Source organism: Alosa pseudoharengus, unplaced genomic scaffold (assembly GCF_046254945.1).
Source record: "Alosa pseudoharengus isolate Yale_2024_CS ecotype anadromous, Long Island Sound unplaced genomic scaffold, YU_APseudo_1.1 YU_APseudo_1.1_scf_19, whole genome shotgun sequence".
In the NCBI taxonomy this organism is placed as follows: domain Eukaryota; kingdom Metazoa; phylum Chordata; class Actinopteri; order Clupeiformes; family Clupeidae; genus Alosa; species Alosa pseudoharengus.
In genome coordinates, this window is record NW_027468657.1 from 2,598,042 (window position 1) to 2,616,015 (window position 17,974).

The window sequence follows — 17,974 nt, forward strand, 5'->3', positions numbered from 1 at the left end:
AAGTAAGGGAAGGACCTGATACAATTATTAAGAACGCTGAGTGTAAAATACCTCTTTCTAATGAGTTCCTTCAAGCAAACAGCCAACTCCCTCCAAGAGGTCTTGCAGTACATGCGGTGGAAACCCTGTTACTGGATGGAGAGAGGACAGGTGTTTACCAAGGACACACTCTTTTCTCACACCCAACTTACAGCCAAGTTGATCATTGTCTCTCAGTTCTGCTAGGATGACATTATGCTGTTCAATGGTTCTTAATGGGAAAGAGCTGGCATCCGCTGTCTGTATTTCATCTTTAGAAGCTAGACAAAATCTGCAGGGATTTCCGGCATAAACAAACACATCTTTGAAAAAAAAAAAAAAAAACTTACTGCAAGTCTGTGTAAAGTAACTTGTCCTAGTATGTCCTGCTTACTATGCAATGGAATAATACAATTAGAATGTAAGCATCTTTTGTAAAGTTTAGCCCCGTCTTTCTGGGACAGCTGCAAAATAGTCCTCTACCTTATATGATCATAACACACTTACAGTGAAAGTACTGTTTGATTTGTAGGAGAAATAACTTTCCTTGCTGGAGATTAGATGTTTGACTTGCTAAAGTCATGCTAACATTACTGACACAACTTTTTGCAAACCTTCCTAATGTTAAATGTTGCTATAGAAATCGCAACCTCTCAAGAAATACATTCATTTAACATCTCGAATACTTTTAGCAGGCCTACACGAAGTAAACACTTCATATACCGAATAACATCGCTGTTTCTAGAAAATTCTGAAATACAATGCTATCATTAGTTAGTTGACGTTAGCGTTAACGTAACATCATGCCTCCCGCCACTTTAAGGTCACTAACGTTATACTAAGATTTATTTAGCAACGTCGTTAAGGTAAACCAAACGTTCACACGTTGTTACCAATGTCAATTAGTTCATTCTAAGAAGACTTTTCACACCGAAATTACTGAAATGCTTATATTTTAATTTGGTAGTGAGCTAAACGGGAAGCAAAGACTGCAAGCTTGGCTAATATCTAATGGCATATGTTAGCAAGCATGGAGCATTTGACGCGAAGCTCCGGTTAGGAAAATCTAATTTATTCTCTAACTACAACTTTACAGAGCAATAGTTTCTGTTCAAACTATCCAATATAAGGTCACATCAGTGGACAAAGTGCAAAAGTAGTGGTGTCTCTTACCTTTACGCTTAACAAACAGCCAATATTAGTAGCAGCACTGAAATTCAGCAGCCATTTCCATCCTTCGATTCGGCAAGAGAGGAAGAAGATTTGCGCATGCGCATTGACAGAAAGTACGGAATGTCAACTGTGTCAACGAAAACTGAAGAACGCAATTCAACACAACTTACTTTCCCATTTCTCTTGAACATCAGATGAAGAAAAATAATTGAACCCATGTTTAGAAGTGATATGAACTTTTCCTAGGTATATTTGTTCATTCAACATTGCATCCTGATTTCAGTTTACAATTCTCAAGTTCTGTTTTTTACAGTTTGGGAAACGCCCGGTATGCCAGATGGCCAGTCCACCCCTGTGTGTGTGATCTGTCTCCGCGGTCGATAATGCTACAACAGAGCAGCGCTATGCTAATCTCACACTTGACTGGGGATGGCTATCAAGCAGCAGGACACACATGCACCGGGCCTCTGTTTGTGGAGGTGGGATGAGTGGCATTTAAAACAGTCCATTAACATGAGAGACATCAAGTGTGTGTGTGTGTGTGTGTGTCTGTGTGTGTGTGTGTGTGTGTTTCATCAGATGACACTCTGGCATCTCTTTCTCTTTCAGTAAGAGTGAGTGTGTGTGTGTGTGCATGCATATGGGTGTGGGTGTGTGTGTGTGTGTGCATTTGTGCGTGCATGCGTGTGTGTGCGTGTGTACTTTTAGCTGACATCTCAGACTGAAGAAATGAAAGAGGCAAAAGGCCTAGAAAGAGGTGTGTGTGTATGAAAAGGCAGAAAAAGGAGGTGTGTGTGTGCGCGCACGTGCGTGTGAAAAGGCAGAGAAAGCGCACATTGTCTTCCCCCAATTACCTCCAACATAATGGGATCTGAGCAGCGTGCCCCGTAATGACGACAGTCTGCCACATTCACAAGCTCCGCTCTGAAGACTGCAAGGGCTGCGTCTGTGTGTGCGTGCGTGTGTGTTTGTGTGTGTGTGCGTCTGTGTGTGTGTGCAGCGGCTGCATAAAGAGAAAGTAGGCCGCCACTGATTACTTCCTTGCATTTTACTTTGTACCAATTTGTCCATGTGCGCTTGCCAAGACGGGATTATTGAAGAGAAATCATTTTTTGCTGTTTTGCTGTGAAACAGTGCGACTGAAATAGATTAGTTCCACCCCCTGAGGATGTTGGTAAAACTGAATAGCAGAATGTGACGCGACACACACCTGCTGGGGGGGGGAGGGGGTGCACACACACACACACACACACACAATGTTGGGAAGATTACAGAATACATGCCCTAAAAATAAGGTAGGAAGGTATTTTGAATACTTTGAATTACATCAGCATTGTATTACATTTTATTAGCAGTGGATGAAACAGTTATGTGAGGGTATGTGAAGTTGTGAGACCCACAGCTAATCAAGTCAACTACAACCCACAGCCTGCATTACAGTCAGGATGGCTGGACATATATAGGCCTATGTTACTGTGAGGATGGTTGGATATATAGGCCATTACAGTTTTTTACAACTGTTTACACACGTTTTCAAAACTATATGTCTATTTTTCAAAACTCCACACACAAAACCAACAATTGCTCACACAAAATGCAAAATGCCTCAAATCTCCAGCAAAATGACACACAACATTCAAAATGTCGCAAACACATCTTTAAACCAAACATTCGCCTCACATTATAAACACTTTTTTCATAATATGACATTTTGGATACATCATGTAGCCTACACACTGTTGCTCAAAACCTAAATCTCTTCCGTCTTAGGCTTTATATATGTATTTCCATACAAGAGTGAAAGTTACGGTATCTACAAAGAGAAGCTGAAATACACAGTAAAAATGCAAGCAATATTAAAACCAAAAATAGCGATTTTTCCCAAATAATTTGCTGTTGCGAATATAGTATTTTACAGCTAACAAGAAAAAAAGCAAAGCAGAATACAATGACCACCAGATGTACATGGAGTTTTCAAAACACTGATTTTGCCTAAGACGGAAATGACTGACTACTATCAAATTGCTTTGCTTTTTCCAAAGACAAGTGTGTGTGTGTGTGTGTGTGTGTGTGTGGGGGGGGTCCGTGTACAGTATGTATTCATAGACCTATAGACCCTTCAACTGCAGAAACAAACAATCCTAAGCGTTTAAGCGTTCCTAAGGCATTTCTGGAGGCACAGAAAAATGTATTGAGCTAATGGTAACATGGGGACAAACAAAAATAGAGTAAAAAGACAAGTCAAGTTTTACATAAAGTCAACTTTTTGCAGAACATTACTGTAAGCTAAAGTCCGATTACTGTAATTTTCCTTTCAAAGTATCTGCATTGGTTCTGAATATTTCAACCGGAAATCCTCTAGGAGCAGATTGAAAGGGTCTATACCTATAGAGAGTACTACTCATAGGCCTATACTAAGGCAATGACTGGAGCAGATTGAAAGGGTCTATACCTATAGAGAGTACTACTCATAGGCCTATAGAGAGTACTACTCATAGGCCTATACTAAGGCAATGACTGGTGATTTAGTGGCATTTTGATGAAAAAAAAAGAAATCAAGTTACTTCCTGTTAGATTTTTGTGTGTTAGGTAGAAAATTGTGTGTGGTGTTTTGCAAAATGTGTTTTAGAAAATTGAAAACTGAGTCAAACACTGAGAATTAGTGTATGGTTTTGCAGATTTGGTGTGGGGTTATGATGTTTGGAAGACATGTTTAGAAAATTGTGTGACAAGCAAAGATTTAGTGTGTAAGCAGTTGAAAAAAACTGTAATGCCACTGGCCTATATTGATCTACCACAAAACATATGTTACATTCTACATTCCCTGAGAGGTTTGTCATTTAAGCTATCACTATACACAGAGAGGGAAAGAGAGAGGGGCCACTAGAGAGATACATAAGCTACATGGTGTGGCTAAAACAATATTGGGATTTGAGCTTGATAAGCCTTGGCCTACATGTTATAATGATTTAAAATGTATTAGTGTAACTGTATTCTGAATACAACCTATTTAAATTGTAATTGTATTGAAATATTTGCTGAGTTTATGAGTCTGCCCTTAAACCAGCTGTTTGGGATAACTATTGCACCTTTAAACCAGCTGTTTGGGATTACCAGTGCACCTTTAAACCAGCTGTATGGGATTACCAGTGCACCTTTAGAGCAGATGAAAGCTATATGGTGCCACAAGAGGAAACCAGTGTTTTTTTTAGCATACTGTGTGTGTGTGTGTAAGTGTGTCTGAGAGAGAGAGAAAGAGAGACCTGCTGCGCCAAGAGATGCTTAAGAACCAGGTGTGTGTGTGTGTGTATAAAGGGGTTGTGTGTGTGCAGGGATGTATAAAGGATGTGTGTTTGTGTGTGCAGGGTGTGTGTGTTTGTGCAGAGTGTGTGTGTGTGTGCAGGATGTGTGTGTGCAGGGTGTGTGTGTGTGTGTGCAGGATGTGTGTGTGCAGGATGTGTGTGTGTGCAGGATGTGTGTGTGTGTGTGCAGGGTGTGTGTGTGTGTGCAGGATGTGTGTGTGCAGGATGTGTGTGTGTGCAGGATGTGTGTGTGCAGGATGTGTGTGTGTGCAGGGTGTGTGTGTGTGCAGGATATGTGTGTGCAGGGTGTGTGTGTTTGTGCAGAGTGTGTGTGTGTGTGCAGGATGTGTGTGTGCAGGATGTGTGTGTGCAGGGTGTGTGTGTGTGTGTGCAGGATGTGTGTGTGCAGGATGTGTGTGTGTGCAGGGTGTGTGTGTGTGTGTGCAGGATGTGTGTGTGCAGGATGTGTGTGTGTGCAGGATGTGTGTGTGTGCAGGGTGTGTGTGTGTGCAGGATATGTGTGTGCAGGGTGTGTGTGTGCAGGATGTGTGTGTGTGTGCAGGGTGTGTGTGTGTGTGCAGGATGGGTGTGTGCAGGATATGTGTGTGTGTGTGCAGGATGTGTGTGTGTGTGCAGGGTGTGTGTGTGCAGGATATGTGTGTGTGTGTGCAGGGTGTGTGTGTGTGCAGGGTGTGTGTGTGCAGGATATGTGTGTGTGTGTGCAGGGTGTGTGTGTGCAGGGTGTGTGTGTGTGTGCAGGATGTGTGTGTGCAGGGTGTGTGTGTGTGTGTGTGCAGGGTGTGCTTCTCAGCACATTTCCAATTTTACGGCCTCACTGTGTTTCATCCACCTGCTGCAGAGCCCAGAGTGTGTCACCTGTTAGCACTCTGAGTCACACACACTCACACACACACTCACACACTCACACACACACACTCACACACATGCATACACATGGCAGTGGACATCTACACCAGGCTGAGCAGAGGAGAGCTCTACATATTTATATGGTGAGTCCGTCATGCTCTGCTGCCTTATTCTACTGTGAGGCCACTCACACACACACTCACACACAATCACACACATGTACACACTCACACACACATACACACTCACACACACACTCACACACACATACACACTCACACACACACTCACACACGCTCACTCACTCACTCACACACACACACACACACACACACACACACACACACACACACACACACTCACACGCACACTCACAAACACACACACTCACACACACTAAAATGCCCACACAGATGCACTCTCTGTACACACACACACACACACAAACTCAAATCCTCACGGCCTCTCTAAATATACAAAATGCACACACAATAACTCTGCTATGGCCTGTCTAACACACACAAACACACACACACACAGAAATAATGCATCTGCCAGTGCCTGTGAACTACACCCACTACACACAAAAACAAACACATACACACACACACACACACACGCACACACACACACACTCAGGCTCTGCCTGCCAGTGAGGTTTGGAGCAGGAACAGAGGCTCGGATTAGCAAGTGGCAGAATAGGGAACAGACCGAAGGCATGCGGCCCTGGCATAGACAGTGTGTGTGTGTGTGTGTGTGTGTGTGTGTGTGTGTGTGTGAGTTTGTGTGAGTGAGTGTGTGTGTGTGAGTGTGTGTGTGTGAGTGTCAGTGTGTGTGTGAGTGAGTGTCAGTGTGTGAGTGTGTCTGTGTGAGTGAGTGTGTGTGAGTGAGTGTGTGTGTGTCCTAACCTGCTGTATATGGTCAGATAGAGCCAGAGGAGCAACAGCAGATGCTCAAAACACACACACACACACATACACACACACACACACATTTTAGCCCTCATTGACTCCCACACAGCTGGTATATCTGTGTGTTGGCCAGTCCTGCAATGAAACACACACTCACACACACACTTTATGGTTGTGGTTATATGATTTAGCAGACGCTTTTGTCCAAAGCCACTTACAAATAAAAACAATAGTTAAAAATGAACAGTGTTGATAAGACTACATTCACTATTTCACTATTTCAATTGTAAACAATAGTCAATGTCAATGATCAACAATGAAAATAAACAAATACCATAATATACAAACCATAACTAAGAAGATCAACTTAATGAATTAAAGGAGAAATCCAGCCTATTTTAACACAGAGCTCAGTTGATCATGTTCACAGAATACTGTCGCAGGGTTCATTTTCCAACAAATTTGTGCAATTTGCTTATAATTGGCACACAAGGCAACTGCACTGTCACACTTTCTTTATCAATCATTATATTTGTTTAGTTTATCTATATATGGTTATGGTTATGGTTATGGATTTAGCAGACGCCTTTGTCCAAAGCGACATATAAATACAAAACAACATAATCATATTTAAAAATGAACAGGGAACAGATTAAAATCTAGGTCAAATATAGTAAGGAGAATAGTTGTAGTACACAATAATATCAATTCAATCAATAGCCTAATAAAAAAGCAATGTAAAAAAGGGGAAAGGCAATAATAAAAACAATAATGTCAATTCAATCAATAATATAAAACAATAACATGCTAAGACTACATTAAGGAGAATATCAATAATAAACAATAATGTCAAATTAATTAACAGCCCAATTAAAATAAAACAACATTATATAAACCATAACACATAAGCGCTTAAACAACTAAGTATATAGAGTAGCCTAGAAATCTAGACGCACCCTAGCGGCGGCAAATTAATTTGCTCAGCCTGTACGTCTAGTATCAAACCATAGGGATTTCTATTGGCTGACGCCGTGGACGTCATCCAATCACAGCGCTCTATTTTGTTAGAGAGTCTTAAGGCAGGCTTAACCTACCAGTCGACACTTTTTGGCTTAATCGCACATTCACATTGAGTAGGCTATGCATGTAACATTATTTCTAAGAGGCCTATAGGCTCATTTAGGTTTAAATAGGCAGGGGGGACAACAGTCTGGTAGGGGTGAGAACAGTCTTTGATGATGCTGTGCGCTTTACGCAAGCATTGCTTGCCCTGGTTGGCCTCGATGGAGGGGGGTGAGGAACCGGTGATGCGTTGGGCAGTTAAGTGGGGTCATCCCTCTTTGGCCTTCACCTACTTATCCTTCACATTACACACTTATCATCCCAATATGCACCTTGCATACATTACATGCATACATTTGCACTATTATTTCTGCACTTTATATCCACTCCACTCCATGTGTACTTGTTGCTTATTTGTATATTGTATTTTGTATATTATGCTAATATGTTAATATGTTACACAGCTCTTCACAGGACAAGTAGAACGCTCCATTGGCTTGAATGGGATTTCCCAAAGTTCTACGGTAAAATATATTCATGTAATTACCGCTGCAAACATATAATTACCGCTGTCAATGGCAACGGGTTTTGTGCTTCTGATACGTCTTTCATATCACTACGCAAGGACTGGAACTTCATTCAAAAGTGAATGTCTAGAGTGTTAACACCTTTTGAAAGTATCTATCTATCTATCACCTCTAGCCGAAGTGAAATTGCTTGTGTATGTAAGTATAGTGATAAGTGATAAGTGCTTGTGTATGTAAGTATAGTGATAAGTGATAAGTGATTCTGATTCTGACTTTGGCTAGAGAATGGCCTGAATGCCACAGGCAGGAAGACAAGTTTTCAAAATAAAAACCATCATTATTTTTTTGTACAAGACACATTTTCCCCTTGGGGATCTGCATGTCCTTTATGGAAATAAGTTGACGGATATCTGACGGAGCGACGGATAACTTTAACCCCTGAAAGTTATATATGTACTGTATATATATATAAAAAGTTATATATGTACTGTGTATATATATATATATAAGTTATATATGTACTGTATATATATATAAAAAGTTATATATGTACTGTATATATATATAAAAAGAGGTGCCATGAAAAAATAGTGTCACCACAGTCGGTACATTTGATGTGGACAGCCGGATGCCATCTGCACTTGTTGGATTTAACTCTGGAAACCACACAGCAGGACAAACGGAGGTAATTCATAGTTCTAAATTCATGTTATTTGACTATAAACTGCTTGCAAGCACACTCATACACTGTAAAACCCGACAAGTTAATTGAACTCAAAAAAATTGGTGAAACCGATTACACAAAAAAATTTAAGTAATAGTAACTCGGTTTTGCTAAGTCAAAGAAACTTACCTTTTTTAATTAGTCTTCACTAGCAAATTTTGAGTGTGTTCAACAAGGTTTTTTTAAGTTAAAGAAACATCAACTACATGAGTTCACGGTAATTAATAAAATTAAGCTTAGATAGCTTAATTGGATTTATTGATGTCAGCCTGAAATATTTCATTTTGCTTCAACCAATTCTTTAAATTAAATTTAAAACTTAAAAGTTTTAATTTCCAGAAAGTTGAACAAACTTGTCAATTTTGATTAGTTTCAACTAAGGACTTGAAAGAAAATTATTAAAAAGGTTGACAAAGGCCAGTGAAATTCTTCTTAATCTTTTATTTTCATGTAAACCATGGAAACAAATACAGGTTGGAGTTCAGAACAGGGCTGTAGTGGAGGCTAAATTCAAATAAACACAGTTTAGATCAAGGGCATAAAGACTAGATAGATAGATAGATCGATAGACAGATAGATAGATAGATAGATAGATAGATACTATCTATCTAGATAGATAGATAGATAGATAGATACTTTATGACAAATGCCTGACCAATGCTAGGAAATTCAACAATCATTTCAATCCAAAACAACAGGAGTCTTCTTTGGGCATAGGGATGCATTTGCACTGTTCGTGCTGATCAGAATGAGTTCAACAGTAAGGTCCTCAATATCTGGGAACTCCGATTGAGAGACCTGAAGAAATGAACAAAGAATAATTGTGTGTTAATTGAATATCTAATAGGCATTACATGTCAAGTGATACCATGTCATATTAAGTTTAACATTTTATCTTCAAACTTTTCCAGGGCAGTTGCATTATTGAAATAATTACTTGAAATAATACTAAGTAACTTCCCTGGAGTTTCTTGGTGAAAAAACAAACAGAAAAACAAAAGCTTGAAATGTAACTCCAGCGTTATTCGACACATAGCCCTGTTGTTCGAGGTCACGGCTGTTCGTAAGAATAAAATTAAAAGAATTAAAAAAATTGGTGCAACATAGACTGAGTAGTGGCCCAGCAGCTATTGATAACCTACCAGGGAATTTGGCTTTAGTTTCAGTTCAGTTCAAATGCCTTGTTAGGTTAGTTTAAAGGGGTGGTTCATGATTTTGGACATAGGACCTCATTTCCAAGTTACCAAGTGTGATATTACATTAATACACAGGATTAGGTGTTATAATCCCTTGTGCCAAGATCCAAGATAAAAACACAAGTTGGAGACCGTTTTCAACACGTTTCATCCAGTCCTTCTAGTTGCAGAGTTCGCAGGTGCTAGGCTGGCGCGAGTCAACAGTATGTGTAAGCCTGCCACTAAAAACAGTCTTACCCACTCCATAGTACACCGAGGCAAATAAATATGAAACGTGTTAAAAACGGTCTCCACTGATAAATAACACACTTGCTAACTTGGAAATTAGGTCCTATGTCCAAAATCCTGAACCACCCATTTAAGCTGCTGGACCAGTATTTGCTTTATGTTGTATACTCAATTTTCTCATTGTTTTTCATTCTAATAGCATGCGTTGACCTCGAAACAACAGGCCATGGGTCGCTTAATTCCACAGTTACGCTTTAACTGTCATGTCAATAGAAAACATACTTACTTACATCCCATGTCTTTAGAAAAGTGGCATCATCCTCATGGAGGTAGAAAGGAAGGCCACGGAGCACCACAGCACGTCGGATATTTACATCTGAGGATCGATCCCTGCATGAGAAAACATGGAGTCAAGCCAGTTAATAACTACAAAATGCAATTCAATAGGATTACTTTTCTTTGATAGTACAGCTTCTGAAACCAAAGCATTCTTTTTATCTTAAGTCCATGGAGGAGTTGTAATCTACAAGACCTCTGCTTTCAAAGGGGGTCAAGCACTCTTAGTATGTGGAAACAGGGCCATTGTTAGTAGGCGGTGTGCAATTTCGAGCAAAAACTCAAAATAGGGGGGTAAGTGTAAAGATTTAAAACACATTTGGTCAGAACCACACATGAAATGAATCAATTCCAAGTATTTGTACAAAATAAATGCTTACCTGGGATTCCAACATGATTGCAGGCCACCACCGAACCAATAGGCTATGTCTGCGGGGAAGGACGTCTGATATGATCTCCTTCCTTCTCAATGCCAATGTTGTTTGCATCAACTTCTGAATCTGTGAATTGAAGGACGAATACACATTTGAACATACTGACAATCTCTATTAGGACAATCCACCATCTCATGATGTCGCTTTAAATGCCACTTTAAATGCATCCTTAAATGGCCGAGAACAGTTTGCACATTAAATGGTTGTTTTCAACTACACAGCTGACATGCGAATAATACACATTCTGACTGAGCATGAACTGTGTGTGACCGTGTCAAATGAATTTAGGCTACTGACTTAAATGTGCAGACAGTCAGTAACATGACAGTGGACTAACGTTAATGGAGGAAACATTGCTAACATGCTGTAAACGATAATGTTGCAGGACCTGTGCCCTGTTATCAAGCAGTGCACCACAAAGCTTGCACTTCCAAGCTATTGTGTTAAATAGTGCTAACGGGGGTTAATTAGTTCATATTTTTAGTACTCACATTGGCAAATTGAGTTAGATCGCTGGCTGATCCAGCAAGTGCTGGCATACAGCAGCCAAATTCTTAGCTGCTAGTGCTAGCTAGTTCTAACCGGATAAAGTTACGTCACGTAGCCTAAGACAATATTTTCAAACATTCGGGTTTTTAAACAATATGATAAAGGACGTGCTTTAGGGTCAACATGCACCTCACTTTTCCACTTACGTTTAATTGCGGGTTTTCTCTCTTCTCGTCGTCTCCTCTCTCGTCGTCTATTTTCACTGCTCTTGTTCTCGTCTCTTGTCATCTGGTGGTCGACCGTTGCCGGCGTCGCTTGTCACTCGGCGTTGGTGCTGTACACACGGTCCACGTATGGCAGAAGATCCGCCTACAAATTTGCTACAATTTGCGAAGTTTCCCACGCTTTCTATTTTTTCAAATTACTTAAAGCGGATGAGTGCTGTCAACTTAAAAGTTCAAATTTGTTCAAGTAACACAGACGATTAGAGTACTATTAACTTTTTTTCATTTTTGAGTGTTTACAAATCAAAAACATTGTTTTACTTGTACTGTTCGGTTTTACAGTGTACACGACACACACACTACTACAACCACTATCCATTCAGCCCTGAGAAAATGTGTGTGTGTGTGTGTGTGGTTAACAGTGTCTGCCTCTTAAGGTGGTGTTTACAGACAGAGCTGCCAGTCTCTGCTCAGAGGATAATTCGCCCTCCTGCAGATGCTATTCACCTGGGAGTCCATCTCCTGAGCTCCCAAGACAGACACAAACACTCAGACCCAAGCACACAAACACACACAAATGCAAATACACACACACACACACACACATGCAAATACAGACACAAACACTCAGACCCAAGCACACAAACACAGACACACGCAAATACAGACACAAACACTCAGACCCAAGCACACAAACACACACACATGCAAATACAGACGCACACACACACACACATTGTAAAAAGTAAATCATTGGTTCAAAGTAAATAAATTGATGTAATTGATCAAAAATCTATTCAATCTTGACTCAACATTTAAAAAAAACATTCAGTTTAAATGTATTCTGTTGGGACAAAAACAGTTTGTTTTAATTGGCCCAATTTACAAATATGACTTTTCTTTATTAATTTAGTGTAAATAATCCATTCTCTTCACTCTGAAATACTTACTCCATGAAAACCAATTTTGAAGTTTGAAGGTTAAACAAATTATTTTAAATTGAATTTAATTGAAAATATGTTCATTCATTATAATTTGAGTTTTCTAACCAATTTAAACAATAATTTGATTACATGAATTAGATCTCACAACAATAAAATGTTATTTATTATAAAAAGTATTTGAATAATCAAGTGTTGAATAATCATCTCACATGACATAAAATATTGTTAGCACAATACAGAAAAATATCAAACATGAGTAATTATTACAAAAGTATTACAAATATCTTTCAATAGTCATTCAGCATAGCATGAAATGTAACATTTACATTCATCCATTTAGCAGATGCTTTTATCCAAAGTGATTTGCAGCAAGAGAATAGCATTCTAGCTACAATGCAGAAGAAACCTTATAACTGGAAATTACTACTGCATCTGCCAACACCCTCTTGGGGGGCAGCCGTGGCCTACTGGTTAGCGCTTCGGGCTTGTAACCAAAGGGTTGCCGGTTCAATCGCCGACCAGTAGGAAAAATGTGGACGGGGGAAGTGATTGAGCACTGCTCTCCCATGCCCACATCCACGGTTGAAGCAAGGCACCTAACCCCTCACTGCTCCCAGAGCACCGCTGGAGCAAAGCCCCCCCCCCCCCCCCCCCACACACACACACACACACTCAGACAAAGACACACACACACACTCCCTCCCACCACAGACAGCTCTGCTCAGCTCAGACAAACACACACACACACACACTCCCTCCTATCAGACAGACAGCTCCGCTCAGCTCAGACAGGTGTCTAGAGAGGAGAGAGGAGGAGACTCTGAAGAGATGTACAACTACAGAAAAACACTCTGTCTATTCAGCCCTGAGAAAGTGTGTGTGTGTGTTTGACAGTGCCTGTCTCTTGTGGTGGTGTTTACAGACTTAGGTGTCACTCTGAAAACATAGAATAATTCTCCCTCTGTCTCTCTTCTTCCCTCCACCATTCTCTTTCTGTTCTCACCCATTCCTCCCTCTCTCCTCTCTCTCTTCCCTTCTGTTCTCACCCATTCCTCCCTCTCTCCTCTCTCTCTTCCCTTCTGTTCTCACCCATTCCTCCCTCTCTCCTCTCTCTCTTCCCTTCTGTTCTCACCCATTCCTCCCTTTCTCCCCTCTCTCTTCCCTTCTGTTCTCACCCATTCCTCCCTCTCTCCCTTCCCTTCTGTTCTAACCCATTCCTCCCTCTCTCTCTTCCCTCCATTCCTCTCTATCTAAGAGTTTTTCGGCTCAATCAAATCAGGCCAGTGTGATGATGCTGGTCTTTGAGTCCTCATTTGAACGCTTCTTCTCCGTTCCTCTCTATCCATCTCTCTCTTTCTCTCTCCCTTCCTCTCTCTCCATCTCTCTCTCCCTTCCTCTCTATCCATCTCTCTCTCTTTCTCTCTCCATCTCTCTCTTTCTCTCTTCCTTCCTCTCTCTCCATCTCTCTTTTTCTCTCTCCCTTCCTCTCTATCCATCTCTCTCTTTCTCTCTCCATCTCTCTCTCTTTCTCTCTCCATCTCTCTCTCTTTCTCTCTTCCTTCCTCTCTCTCCATCTCTCTCTCTTTCTCTCTCCATCTCTCTCTCTTTCTCTCTCCATCTCTCTCTCTTTCTCTCTCCATCTCTCTCCCTTCCTCTCTCTCCATCTCTCTCTCCCTTCCTCTCTATCCATCTCTCTCTCTTTCTCTCTCCATCTCTCTCTTTCTCTCTTCCTTCCTCTCTATCCATCTCTCTCTCTTTCTCTCTCCATCTCTCTCTCTTTCTCTCTTCATCTCTCTCTCTTTCTCTCTCCATCTCTCTCTCTTTCTCTCTCGCTCTTTCTCCTCAGCCTCTCATCCCCCTGAAACACATTATCTAAAATCACACAGAAAGACAGATGGGTATATAAGGCAAACATTTAACTAAGGACATATCACACACACACACACACACACACACAGGAGCTACCTTCCATACCGAGCACTGAATTCAGCTGGTGCTAAAACAACCAAACAAGCAAGCAAAGTCACACACACACACACACACACACACACACAGAGAAGAGAGAGACCTGTACTGCTATATTTCCTCTTTCAGTGCTTGGACAGCAGGACTGACGGACCAGAGAAACTGCACTGGCCTGCGAAACTGATGCGCGTGCACACACACACAGTTACATACACACACAGTTACACACATTTAATTCATTTATTTGGGATGACCAATACTGATTACAACAACACAGCATTCCAAATATTAATAAAGAGCCCATAGTCTCACACAGCAACACAAACACTGTGCAAGTGCGTACAGCTTTACAGGTAAATCAAGATAAATACATATGATCAGCTGAATCAGGATAAATACATATGATCAGCTAAATCAGGATAAATATATATGATCAGGGGTAGAGATGGCACCGCCTTCTCCATACATGCAGACTGCCTATAATGGCTGACACAGAGCAGTATTTGGCTATTTGCTTAGATTTTGTCTTGTTAAGTCCAGCAATTTGCAATCCTCTAACACAGAGTCTATGAACATGTCCAAGGTTACCATAAATAAGTACAACCATTTTTGTGCTATAACCACCTACTGAAAGAGCATGAGTTAATGGCTGGTATTTAAAAAAAAGATTCTGAGAAACACAGGTCCATGTACATGTCAAAGCAACAACCCACTTCCAGAATCACAACAGTTTTTAAAAGATCATCAACAACAACAATGTCAGGAGTGTTTGGAGAGTCTCTGAGAACACTTTCTAGAGAGTTGTCATTCAAGTGTGTGAACCAGTTCAATTGTATTTTTTTGTTTGTGTGTATTACACACACACACACACACACAGTTACACACACACACAGTTATGTCCCGATACCATTTTTTTTTAAATCGTTATGAGTACGAGTATTTACATTTGTGTACTTGCTAGCATTAAACTGCAATGAATTTTCTTCTCTGCTCTGATTGTTACAATAAGCCTAAAATAAATATAAATAATAATGAGTAATAAAATATATAATAGCAGGCTATTTCAAACAAAAAATAAACAAACAATTCTGTCTAAAACAAGCCTCCACACTGGCACTGTGTCCATACCTTAATTAAACAAAATATTAACTAGACAATTTTGCTTTGTCTCTCTCAGTAAAATCTGATAGGCAAACCAAACATGACCCCACGAGACCTTTGTAACATTGGTGTGGCTCCTTTAAGTGTGTGAAGTGTGTGGAGGGAGTGGCTCATGTAAGTGTGTGGAGGGAGTGTGTGGCTACTTTAAGTGTGTGGAGGGAGTGGCTACTCAATGAGAGGAACAGAGAGAAGATGCTGCTGTTGCAGAACCTGTCTACTGATTGCAGCTAAAGCAGAGTTGGTGAAGGAGACTTGCATTGTTTAAACTCCTGGCCATTAAATAAAGCGGTGGTTTCTTTGCACACTACATCTTGCATCTGCCTGTTGCTCATGACATAGGCTATAGTAGAAGTGAATTGGGCGCTGACTTTGGTCTTGGAACATACTGTATAATGATCTGACTAATGCGACGATCTGGCAGGGATAAAGGTGGTGGTGGTGGGGTAATGTTTCTCAGTATAAATGACCAAAACGTTTGCTAACAAAACACTATGCAAATCAGAATTATCTACTGAAACGAAACCCCATGGAGTTTGTTTTTTATGCTGGGCTACTTATCACCAACTAGCGCGAAGTACAGAGCTACACTAACACACCAGCGCAATTTAACTGATGAGCGTTACACGGACAATTTCAAAGCAACTCCAGTTTCAAAGGATGTGAATGTTCCAAGAAGTTGAAAATATGAGGGGGGGGGACTCCTTATTGGTCTAGTTCCGATGCTTTAGTGCTGGCAGTCATAGCCACACTGCCGATGCTTTAGTGCTGGCAGTCATAGCCACACTGCCGATGCTTTAGTGCTGGCAGTCATAGCCACACTGCCGATGCTTTAGTGCTGGCAGTCATAGCCACACTGCCGATGCTTTAGTGCTGGCAGTCATAGCCACACTGCCGATGCTTTAGTGCTGGCAGTCATAGCCACACTGCCGATGCTTTAGTGCTGGCAGTCATAGCCACACTGCCGATGCTTTAGTGCTGGCAGTCATAGCCACACTGCCGATGCTTTAGTGCTGGCAGTCATAGCCACACTGCCGATGCTTTAGTGCTGGCAGTCATAGCCACACTGCCGATGCTTTAGTGCTGGCAGTCATAGCCACACTGCCGATGCTTTAGTGCTGGCAGTCATAGCCACACTGCCGATGCTTTAGTGCTGGCTAGTGCTGGCAGTCATAGCCACACTGCCGCCTGCTTTAGTGCTGGCTAGTGCTGGCAGTCATAGCCACACTGCCGATGCTTTAGTGCTGGCAGTCATAGCCACACTGCCGCCTGCTTTAGTGCTGGCAGTCATAGCCACACTGCCGCCTGCTTTAGTGCTGGCTAGTGCTGGCAGTCATAGCCACACTGCCGCCTGCTGCCCTAATACCCGCGACCGCTGTCCAGTCTGCTCTCTCTGTGTGTGTGTGTGTGTGTGTGTGTGTGTGTGTGTGCTGAGGCTCTGCTTTGGATGTCACTGTCTGCAGCTTTCCTTAGAGGACGTGTCCTCTACAACCTTCAGCAGACAGTGTGTGTGTGTGTGTGTATCAGGGCCACATCAAGGTCCTGCTGTTGTCTGAGCTGCTCCTCTCTGGATGTGGCTCTCATCTCCTCGAGTAGAGAGGAAGGAGGTTAGAGTAGAGAGGAGGTTAGAGTAGAGAGGAGGTTAGAGTAGAGAGGAGAGGAGGTTAGAGTAGAGAGGAGGTTAGAGTAGAGAGGAGAGGAGGTTAGAGTAGAGAGGAGGTTAGAGTAGAGTAGAGAGGAGGTTAGAGTAGAGAGGAGGTTAGAGTAGAGAGGAGAGGAGGTTAGAGTAGAGAGGAGAGGAGGTTAGAGTAGAGAGGAGGTTAGAGTAGAGAGAGGAGGTTAGAGTTGAGAGGAGAGGAGGTTAGAGTAGAGAGGAGAAGAGGTTAGAGTAGAGAGGAGGTTAGAGTAGAGAGGAGAGGAGGTTAGAGTAGAGAGGAGGTTAGAGTAGAGAGGAGAGGAGGTTAGAGTAGAGAGGAGGTTAGAGTAGAGAGAGGAGGTTAGAGTAGAGAGGAGGTTAGAGTAGAGAGGAGAGGAGGTTAGAGTAGAGAGGAGGTTAGAGTAGAGAGGAGAGGAGGTTAGAGTAGAGAGGAGAGGAGGTTAGAGTAGAGAGGAGGTTAGAGTAGAGAGAGGAGGTTAGAGTTGAGAGGAGAGGAGGTTAGAGTAGAGAGGAGAAGAGGTTAGAGTAGAGAGGAGGTTAGAGTAGAGAGGAGAGGAGGTTAGAGTAGAGAGGAGGATAGAGTAGAGAGGAGAGGAGGTTAGAGTAGAGAGGAGAGGAGGTTAGAGTAGAGAGGAGGTTAGAGTAGAGAGAGGAGGTTAGAGTAGAGAGGAGGTTAGAGTAGAGAGGAGGTTAGAGTAGAGAGGAGAGGAGAGGAGGTTAGAGTTGAGAGGAGGTTAGAGTAGAGAGAGGAGGTTAGAG

At 41.6% G+C, this 17,974-nt stretch overlaps 1 long non-coding RNA gene across 2 annotated transcripts; it reads right to left on the reverse strand.

Moving 5' to 3' along the window:
* Window positions 1-9,005: 9,005 nt before the first annotated feature.
* Window positions 9,006-10,383, reverse strand: LOC143132994 (uncharacterized). 2 transcript variants are annotated; one of them, XR_012988392.1, is made up of 2 exons: window positions 10,299-10,383; window positions 9,006-9,382 (listed from the first exon to the last, which is right to left on the reverse strand). It is a non-coding gene; the product is annotated as an uncharacterized LOC143132994 (long non-coding RNA). The 2 variants fall into 2 exon arrangements; XR_012988391.1 differs by having other exon boundaries at window positions 10,295-10,382.
* Between the last annotated feature and the right edge of the window lie 7,591 nt (window positions 10,384-17,974).